The sequence below is a fragment of the Bison bison genome, unplaced genomic scaffold (genome assembly GCF_000754665.1).
Source record: "Bison bison bison isolate TAMUID 2011002044 unplaced genomic scaffold, Bison_UMD1.0 scf7180017864379, whole genome shotgun sequence".
NCBI classification, from domain to species: Eukaryota; Metazoa; Chordata; class Mammalia; order Artiodactyla; family Bovidae; genus Bison; species Bison bison.
In genome coordinates, this window is record NW_011494951.1 from 2,440,725 (window position 1) to 2,451,230 (window position 10,506).

Sequence of the window (10,506 nt, forward strand, 5' to 3'; positions counted from 1 at the left end):
ATTGGACATCAAGGAGATCAAACCAGTCAATCCTAAAGGAAATCAATTCTTAATATTCATTGGAAGGACTGATGCTGAAACTCCAATACTTTGGCCACCTGATGTGAAGAGCTAACTCATTGGAAAAGACCCTGATGCTGGGAAAGACTGAAGGCAAGAGCAGAAGGAGGCGACAAAGGATGAGATGATTAGATGGCATCAACGACTCAATGGACATGAGTCTGAACAAACTCTGAGAGATACTGAAGGACAGGGAAGCCTGGCATGCTGCAGTCCATGGGGTTGCAAAGAGTCGGACACAACTTAATGACTGAACAACAAATGAAAAAATTACTGTAATGTGGTTATCGTGTGCTTGCAAAATGCTGGGATTTCCAAACAAATATACTATTCTGTTTGAGCCAAGCAGTACCTTAATGCTATGCATGGAGATCTTATTTCAACCTTATTTCAACAACAGTATGGGCTTCCCAGGTGGCTCAGAGGTGAAGAATCCTCCTGCCAATGCAGGTTCAATCCTTGGATGGAGAAGATCCCCTGGAGTGGAAATGGCAACCCGCTCCAGTGTTCTTGCCTGGAAAATCCCATGGACAGAGGAGCCTGGTGGGCTACAGTCCAGGGGGTCGCAGAGTCAGACACGACTGAGCAACTGAGCATGACAACTAGGCAGGACAGTAGCCATATTTATTATTGGAAATGGTTTCAAACCGCCCCCCCAGACTCTCATTGTCCAATTTCACAAATTAAATAAAGCCCTCTGCTATAAAAAGAGGGGCTACTTTCCACTTTGTCCACTGCACGATTTTCGGCTTCCTCTTGGCTGCCAGCACCTAAGGGCAAAATGAAAAAAGTTTTTTCTTCACCCATAAGGTTTGACCCACTCCATCAAGATTTTTCACATAATACCCCCAGCTCACCCTCTCCACAAGAGCACATCAAGATTCCTTGGTCTAAACTACAAAATGTATTAACTCTCAACAATTTTATGGGTAAATAGAATATTTTTCAAGCTGTATTATGGTAACTTTTTACAGAAATTTTTTATGTAGTGAATCATTATTAAATCATTACTAAATTGAGGAACCTATAAAAATGAGAGGAACTGACAAAACCTGGTCATTTTTTAAAAATATAATTAATTCAAAATCTTCAGAAGCAAAAAATTTCAGGAGTCTTTTAAACAGGTCAAGAAGTTAACACCCAAATATAAAGAAAGTGGAAACCAATCAGATGCCTGTTATAAATAAAATAACAAGTCCTTAACTGCTTAAGAAATTAAAACATTCAAACAAAAATCAAAAGGCTGAAAACTGAATCTATGCTAACAAATAATGAATTCAGCATCTACATGATAAAAAGGTTTTTGCTTCATACTATCTGCCATTCCTTCTATATAGCCATGGCCTCAATATCCGAGGCTTGAAAGCTGTTAAAAGGAGGGTCAAAACAAACATTTAAGGTTAGTTAATGCAAAACAACTAGTGACCAAATACTTTCAATCATAAACTTGAATAGTTAATAAAGCAAAAACTTCAGCAGTTAGATACCAAGGTAATATATTCTTCAAAATGTAAATGAATAAAAGGCTATGCTGAGCTTAGTCGCCCAGTCGTGTCCAACTCTTGCAAACCCGTGGACTGTACCCCGCCAGGCTCCTCTGTCCGTGAGGATTCTCCAGGCAAGAATACTGGAGTGGGCTGCCATGCCCATGCCATGCCATGCCATGGAAGATCCCCTCCAGGGGATCTTCCCCACACAGGGATCAAACCCAGGTCTCCCGCAACGCAGACAGATTCTTTACCATTTGAGCCACCAGGGAAGCCCAGATAAAGGGCCGACCACCTGTTTACGTGAATTTTCAGTAGACAAGACGGTGTGGTTTCACGTTTCCTCTAGCCACAGTCTGGGAGCTGCCAGGGAACAGGTGGCTGGCTAGTAAGCTGAGAGTCGGTTTTGCCAGGGTGGTACAGAGGAAGAAGAACAGGGAAAGGTATATGCAGTGTGCTGATCAGAATGACAGGTCACAGATTTAAGCCAGACAAGGAGAGCTGAGAGGCTCAGGAAGAATGAAGCAGGATGAAAAAATGTGGACAGGCCAATGGGCCCTGGTGTAGCTGAATGGCCGTTGGAGTTATGTTACCAGAGAGAGAGATCTGGAAAGATGCATGTTGTGGTGGAAAATGAGAGGCTAACGCTCAGATTCTGGAGAGGTACAGTGAATCAGAGAAGAATCCTTTCCAGACACACAAACTGGAGATACCCCAGTGAACAATTTGCCTACAGTATAAGCAACCCCCTGAAGACACAAGCATTTCCACCTTTTCAAACTCATTATGGTTAGCACAGCATCTGTGGTGAACAGTTAAGGTGTATTCATGTTCCAAAAGAAGTTAGAGGACATTGTTTAGGTTGTGCGCAATGAGAAGAGTGTAATAACGTAAGCAGGGCTAAACAGTTTACATAGACAGTCTCATTAGATGTTGTCACCATTTTATTTTTTTACTGAACTGTAACCGGGGTATTTTTATACCTTACAAAGTGATCACCACGCTAAGTTCAGTGATCATCTGTCACCACAAAGTTATTATGTCATCACTGACTAATATTTCTTCTGCTGTGCATAACTGGAAGTTTATACCTCTTAATCTCCTTATCTGTTCCATGCACCCCCACCCTCCTCCCCTCTGGCAATTACCAGCTTGTGTTCTGTATCCAGGAGTCTTTTCTCTTTTGCTATCATTGTTTTCTTTCTTAGATCCATATGAGTGACTTATTTCACTAACAGTGAAATATAGTACCTTCTAGATCCATCCCTGTTGTCACAAATGGCACAATTTAAGATGATACTAAAATCATTCCACTAATTTTCCAGTCATAGCCTATTAAATGTACTGAACAATCTAACATTTTTCTTCTGAAAATCATTAAATAATTCTAGAGAAAAGGCTAACACTGGAATCATGTAAGAGTTTTATATGCCAGACACCACTCAAGGTGCTAGGGATTGATACTTTAAGTTTTGCTATTATGCTAAAAAAAAAAATCAGAAAATAATAGGTTGGTGCAAAAGTACTTGTGATTTTGCACTGCTGAACTCTGCTGCTTGATATTGGAATACAGCCTTAAATAAATATGGTTATGTTATTATCGCTTTGTTTTTTTGCTAATGACATTACTTGCTGTTTATTTTATATATTTATTTTAGAGTAGGAAAATGATGTTAGACAAAAAACAAATTCAAGTGATTTTCTTACTTGAATTCAAAATGGGTTGTAAAGCAGCAGAGAGAACATGCAACATCAACAACGCATTTGGCCCAGGAACTGCTAATGAACGTACAGTGCAGTGGTGGTGGTTCAAGCAGTTTTGCAAAGGAGACGAGAGCCTGGAAGGTGAGGAGCACGGTGGCCGGCCATCTGAAGTTGACAGCGACCAACTGAGGATCATCAAAGCTGACCCTCTTAAAACTACACGAGAAGCTGCCAAAGAATTCAATGTTGACCATTCTACAGTCATTTGGCATTTGGCACCCCACTCCAGTACTCTTGCCTGGAGGATCCCATGGACAGAGGAGCCTGGTAGGCTGCAGTCCACGAGGTCTCTAAGAGTCGGACACGACTAAGTGATTTCATTTTCACTTTTCGCTTTCATGCATTGGAGAAGGAAATGGCAACCCACTCCAGTGTTCTTGCCTGGAGAATCCAGGGACGGGGGAACCTGGTGGGCTGCCGTCTCTGGGGTTGCACAGAGTCGGACACGACTGAAGCGACTTAGCAGCAGCAGCAAAGGTGACAAAGCTCAATACACACGAGCTGACAGCAAATTAAAAACTGTCATTTTGAAGTGTCGTCTTTTCTGATGCTATACAACAACAAACCATTTCTCGAATGGATTGTGACATGAGATAAAAAGTGGAACTTCTATGACAATCGGCAATGACCAACTCAGTGGCTGGATCAAGAAGCTCCAAAGCACTTCCCAAAGCCAAACTTGCACCAAAAAAAGGTCATGGTCACTGTCTGGTGGTCTGCTGCCCGTCTGGTCCACTGCAGCTTTTTGAATCCCAGTGAAACCATTACATCTGAGAAGCATGCTCAGCAAATTGATGAGAGGCACTGAAAGCTGCAAGGCCCGCAGCCGGCACCGGTCAACAGAAAGGGCCCAATTATTCTCCATGATGACGCGCGACTGTGTGTCGCACAACCAATGCCTCAAAATTTGAACAAATTGGGCTACGAAGTTTTGCCTCATTGTCATATTCACCTGATCTCTCACCAATGGACTACAACTTCCTCAAGCCCCAGGACAACTTTTTTCAAGGAAAACCCTTCCACAACCAGCAGGAGGCAGAGAATGCTTTCCAAGGGTTTGCTGAATCTCAAAGCATGGATTTTTACACTACAAGAATAAACTTACTTCTCGTTGGCAAAAATGTGATTATGATGGTTCATATTTTGATTAATAAAGACATGTTTGAGCCTAGTTATAATTATTTAAAATTCATGGTCCGAAACCACAATTATGTTTGGCCCAAAACATGCGCTGAGAAGCTGGAGCTGGGGTACTGAATTAAGAATGCTGAATGGGGAGGCCCAAGCCAACCACGTGGAGGCCGCATGGAGCTCCTCTCAGCATCCCCGCTCTCACTATGGAGAAGTGAAACCCACCGGGTTGTGTGACTGAAGGCACTTTTTCAGTATACCCTCACAAAGGATGGAGGCTCAGGTGTCAACTACAATTGGGCACTTGCCATCTCACGTGACAAGGATTAAATCATGTGCTGCTGCAGCTGCTGGTTTTCAGCACCCTCTGAAAGGAGCTCAGGGTGGAAAGTAGGAAAGGAGGCATGCTGTGCTAGGGGAAAAACTAGCAGGACAGGCCTTCAGATAGTTAAGACATTTTCAGGAGCTGCTTTTATGAGCCAGATCCTTGTATCTCCTCATATCTAGAAAAGCACTCAAATTCCTCATGGTGACACGGTCTCGTGACTAGCAGAAAGCTTCACCTGACTAGCAGAAACCCTCTGGAAAAATATGTGCTCGATTGCATGCATGCCCCCATCACTAAAATCACACATCTCCTGTCCTTCCCCGCTGCCTCTCTGGCCCAGTGTCTCAGAGTTGTCTGAGGTGCTGTCTCCCAGGCTGCAGTCCTCATTTTGCCCCAGATAAAGCTTAACTCGCAACTCTTGCATTGTGCTTTTAAGTTGACATATGAGACATATTATTACTTATGGATCCCAGAATCAGTGGGGCGGGGGGTGGGGCAGGGACACAGGACAACAGCCCAGGGGAAGGGCGTTTCTCTGTCTGAGGACATCAGCAGGAAAGAGGGCAGGGTAGCAGGCGCCTCTGACTGACTGGGGTGGTCGTGAGTTTCTGCAGGCTTAACGCTAAGCGGCTATTTTAAACGATGCCCTGGGAAAAGCAAAGTGGCAAAGTGCGAGCATCCTGACCAGGAGTTATTATCATGTAAGAGGCCCAGACAGCAACTCAGAAAAACAAAGTTGTTTTCCCCAAAAGTTGTCTTTCTCATCAAAATGTAGATGAACAAGAAGTTAAAAATTAAAAAAACCCTGAAGTCTATCAATGTTTTGCTGCAAATTCTACCAGTTATTTTTAATCTTCCTACCCTAGTCACAAAACATTATAGTGCTATTTGTAATTAATGAAAAATAAATGTAATAGATTCAAGTTAGTAGCACTATGGGTAATATTCTACTTTTCTTCATTTAAATAGAAATATAAAAGAGTATGTATTTCTTTAATAATAAAGGTAAAATTTTTCTTAGGAAAAAACTTCCTAATTTAAAAACAAGAACCAATTTGGAGAGGATTAAATATTTAAAGGCTTCACATGAAATATACAGGTTTTTAACTTCAGAAGCAAAGAGATTTTAGCATCCTTAAGGGAAGAAATATTTTAAATCCATTAATTTGTCAAAAATTTGACAATAAAATTTGGACACTGAACAAATATTCTAGAAGGATTTGAAAAATTACGTTTTCTCTATTAAATCATTATCTAGTCTGAAATTAGCATGCCTCTTTCAACAGCCACCTTGTTTTACTACAAGACTAATGAGACAATTCTATTTAATCAAACAGGACAGCCCTCACTTTCCTTCAGTACCAAATAATTATCATCATATTCATCTCTAAATGTTAAGTATTTACCTTTCAGTAGTTTCCAGCTGTTTTCTCATCAGTATATATTCCAAAGGGTCAAACAGTAAACATTTTGTCGCTTTTTCCATGAAAGAGAGTCATATTTTGCCTCAGCTAGAGTCAGTACTGATTTATAACAGTGCCTTTCCTACATACCCTGTAAAATTACCAAGTGATGACAACACAAAAATACACACTATTCTTTCCCATTCCTTATCTACTCTGAAGGCTAGAAAGAAATGTATTTCATAATTACAATTATTGAACTAGGAAAGGTTCAGAGCAAATTCCAGACATCACAAGCTCTCTGGGAATAATCCTTTGATCTTTTGATATTCATGAATGTCCTCTCTATAAGAAAATCAAGGAGCATAAACACATGTAAGTGTCTATATATGATATCTCAAATGCAGAGGAAAACCACATGGTAATGTTGATTGGATGGAGACAAAAGCAAATTTAAACACTAAAGAAAACCAAAAGGATAGAAAATATGACAAATTACTTAAACTTACCAAGTTTAGGACACCTGCTTTGTCAGTGAATAAGGGCTGATAGAAGCTAACAAGACTAACTATTGTTCTTTAATACTCTCTCCCATCAAATGCTCCAGTAAGGAGCAGCTCTCCCTAGGTAAGACCTACGGTAGACAGGAAGAAGAAAGTGACCACAGGCTCAAAAGGGCCTGCACAACCAACATTTACTTCATGGAATCATTACTCTCAAGGTCTTTCTAACTCTGTATTCTAGTATACATACTAAAGCTTCTTTATTACAACGGTCATACTTTACCTCATTTCTGACCCCATGGATCTGATCAAGATTGCCAGGCATCCTCAAGAAATGCCCTGACTGCGGCTGACATTTGATCTTTTCTTCAGTCCCAGCAGAAACAGCCCATATCTTGTCAACACAGGGATTTAAACTCAAATGTAGTCAGAAGCCAAGCAGATTATGAAGAGGAAAGAGAGAGAAAATAAGCGTGGTTCTATGTGTCAGGGCACGTCCCCCAGCTAAAGCAATTCAAATTCAAAACTCCAAAAGGTGCTGACCAGCCTCCAGATTGCAACATTTTTTTTTTTTGGCTGCATGAAATGGCTTGTGGGATCACTTCCCAGACCAGAGCCTGAACCCAGGCCATGACAGTGAAAGCACCAAGTCCTAACCACAAGACCATGCAGGGTACGCCCCAGACTGCAACTTCTCATGGGGATGCATCAAATGAACAGTGCATAAACACAACCCCCAAAACCACAAAAACTATTACTGCTTGTTCCCTTTCTGCCCATAAGAAGGAAGATTAAGTCAAAAGTATATCAGATAAAGATGAAATGAATGAATAAGAAAAAAAATAGTTGTCAGAAATAAGTGTTCTGAGATACCCAAACACACAGAATACCTACAAGCACACATCCATCCATGGTCAGCACAACCTCTGCAGCCGCTGTGCCCCAGGGCCCAAAGACGCAAGTGGAGCTGCCAATCCCTAAACCATGGCTACCGACGGTTTTACTCTGCAAGCGTGTCAAGAGTCTCTAGTGGTGTACAGCGCTGACAGAGCGGTTTATGTACATTAGTCAAGTGTGCAAAGACGAACAAAAAACAGAACAAAATATTCCAGGGTGTAAGACAGACAGGAAGAGAACAATGAGTCTTATCTTTTCCCCTCTTCCTTTTAGAGAAATTAAGTAACTTGCTTTAAGGATACACAGCTAGTAAGGGGAGAAACTAGATTTGAATCCCAGTGACCTTATGTCCTTCATTACTTTGTAACCATCTAGTAAATAAGAAACAGTGAATCTCAATTTGCCATTCCTTAAAAAAAAAAAAAATAGAAGTCATCCAGTGATTTTCTTTTTTTAACATAAATTTACATTTCCCACAAGAGTCAAGGTATCAGTAACTCTCCTCCCAAACAAGATGTTCGTTCACCTCTCTGGATTTCTATCATCTCCTAAAATTGGAACCCAGTAATTCTTTACTATTTTTAAATTCTCAGGCTTTTCAGGAGCATCAACTATCTTGAGTGAAGCTACCCAGACTGCCATTACCAGAAGCACAAGGCCAGGGTTATGTTCTAAACTGTCGCCTTTTGTATTTGAAAGGGAACAGGCTAGGCACTGCTAAAAAGAGACATGAGAAAACCATACTGTGACGGAATATTGGATTTTTTTCAGACACTCATTTCTGAATGCATTCTACCACCTCAGGAGGCTTAAAAAGCAGACAAATCTACTTGGCAAACAGCCAGTTTCACTCCTAGCTGCTCCTGTTGACTCAGGCCGCAAGAAATCATACAGCAGAGTCACCTGCACATCCTCTGGAGCCTCACCATCCTGCGCGGGGCTGACAGCCAAGCGCCAGCACCGCATCTCCAGCCTCTGCAGTCCACCTGCCCGCTTGCGGGGCAGGCCCACACTCTGGGGAAATGGGCCCTCCCAAGCGGCGGCCCTCACAGTGGGCTGCTAGAAGCAGCCAGCCCCCTCACAGCCAGAGAAACTGCTACCCGCATTCTCCACTGGCCCCGGTTCCCAGCATGACTAGGCTCTCACTGCCCACAGCGGCAACTGGCTGGAAAACATGCCCCTTACTGTCTGGCTCTCCTACCCTCACTTCCTCATTCCCCCGCTGGTGTGTCCCGGATTACTCACTATGTGGATCTGAACTTTTACCTCAGGATTTGCTTCAGGGGGCTTCCCAGGTGGTGGTAGTGGTTTAGCCTCTTAAGTCGTGTCCAACTCTTGTGATCCCGTGGACTGTAGCCCGTCAGGCTCCTCTGTCCATGGGATTCTCCAGGCAAGAATACTGGAGTGGGTGGCCACTCCCTTCTCCAGGGGATCTTCCCAACCCAGGGATCAAACAAGTCTCTTGCACTGAGAAGATGGAGCACCGCAACCAAGAGTAGCCCCTACTCACCACTACTAGAGAAAGCCAGAGCAAAAGCAGTGAAGACCCAGCACAGCAAACAACTAAATAAAATTATTTAAGAAGTTCTTCTTAACAGCTGCAAGATATTTTTCCGACTAGCAAAAAAAAAAAAAAAAAAATTTCAAAGTGATAAGCTTTTCCGAGGAAATCAAAAGCTCAAAGGCAATGTAGCTTGAAATAACTGTTAATTAGCAGGAAACTATGAAGAATCGAATGCAGCCAACATAAGCAACTCTCAGGTACAACACTGTAGTCCTGAACCTATGCATCTGGTTCACTCAAGATGGTAACAAGTCATAAAATCTAAGTTAAAAAGCATGCTTTCAGCTCCTATATGAAAAGGGCTTAGAAGCCACCTCTTCTATCTGTACAAAAATAAACCAAACATCAATGACTTTTGAACCCATCAGAGAACAAAGGTTACAGGACAAACTACCGCTGAAAACCTGGAGACACACAGCTGAGATCTGCTTACCTGGAGCAGAAGCTGCACCATAAACTGGCCTGAAAGGGAGAGACTAGGAGAATCAGTCTGGAGCAGGGAGGGGCCACACCTCTGAGGGCTTTAGCCCCAGGGATCCCACCACAGTGTGTGTGCAGACCCCAGACTGATCCCCACGTGACTAAGGCAGGGGAGGAGAAGAATAATCACTTCAGAGAGTCTTCTTCCTAACACAGGCATATCCTCCAGGGGGAAAAGACACCAGAGCTTTCTCTAGATTAAGAAAGACATTCCTCCAGCCCCTCCTAGCCCTCCAGTCAAACCTGAGGGGGAAAAGCGTTAGTCATTCAGTTCAGTTGCTCAGTTGTGTCCTACTCTGCAACCCCAAGAATCGCAGCACTCCAGGCCTCCCTGTCCATCACCAACTCCCAGAGTTCACTCAGACTCACGTCCATCGAGTCAGTGATGCCATCCAGCCATCTCATCCTCTCTCGACCCCTTCTCCTCCTGCCCCCAATCCCTCCCAGCGTCAGAGTCTTTTCCAATGAATCAACTCTTCGCATGAGGTGGCCAAAGTATTGGAGTTTCAGCCTCAGCATCAGTCCTTCCAATGAAAACCCAGGACTGGTCTCCTTTAGGATGGACTGGCTGGATCTCCTTGCAGTCCAAGGGACTCTCAAGAGTCTTCTCCAACACCACAGTTCAAAAGCATCAATTCTTCGGTGCTCAGCTTTCTTCACAGTCCAACTCTCACATCCATACATGGCTACTGGAAAAACCACAGCTTTGACTAGATGGACCTTTGTTTTGCAAAGTAATATCTCTGTATGCTCTCTAGGTTGGTCGTAACTTCCTCCCAAGGAGTAAGTGTCTTTTAATTTCATGGCTGCAATCACCATCTGCAGTGATTTTGGAGCCCAGAAAAATAAAGTCTGACACTGTTTCCACTGTTTCCCCATCTATTTCCCA

The 10,506-nt window shown here is 42.8% G+C and overlaps 1 protein-coding gene across 6 annotated transcripts in view; it reads right to left on the minus strand.

Annotated features, from left to right (window-relative positions):
• Nucleotides 1-10,506, minus strand: part of GALNT11 (polypeptide N-acetylgalactosaminyltransferase 11) — a 52,317-nt gene that overhangs the window by 30,778 nt on the left and 11,033 nt on the right. Inside the window, exon 1 of one of the 6 annotated variants that reach the window (XM_010857230.1) lies at nucleotides 8,840-8,857. The exons of 1 other annotated variant lie outside the window; for it this stretch is intronic. The gene's annotated coding sequence lies outside the window, so the exon portion shown is untranslated. Of the gene's footprint in view, nucleotides 1-412; nucleotides 525-6,682; nucleotides 6,883-6,959; nucleotides 7,532-7,570; nucleotides 8,195-8,839; nucleotides 8,858-10,506 lie in introns of those variants that run through there. 4 more of the 6 variants (XM_010857226.1, XM_010857223.1, XM_010857228.1 and 1 more) reach the window with 4 other exon arrangements.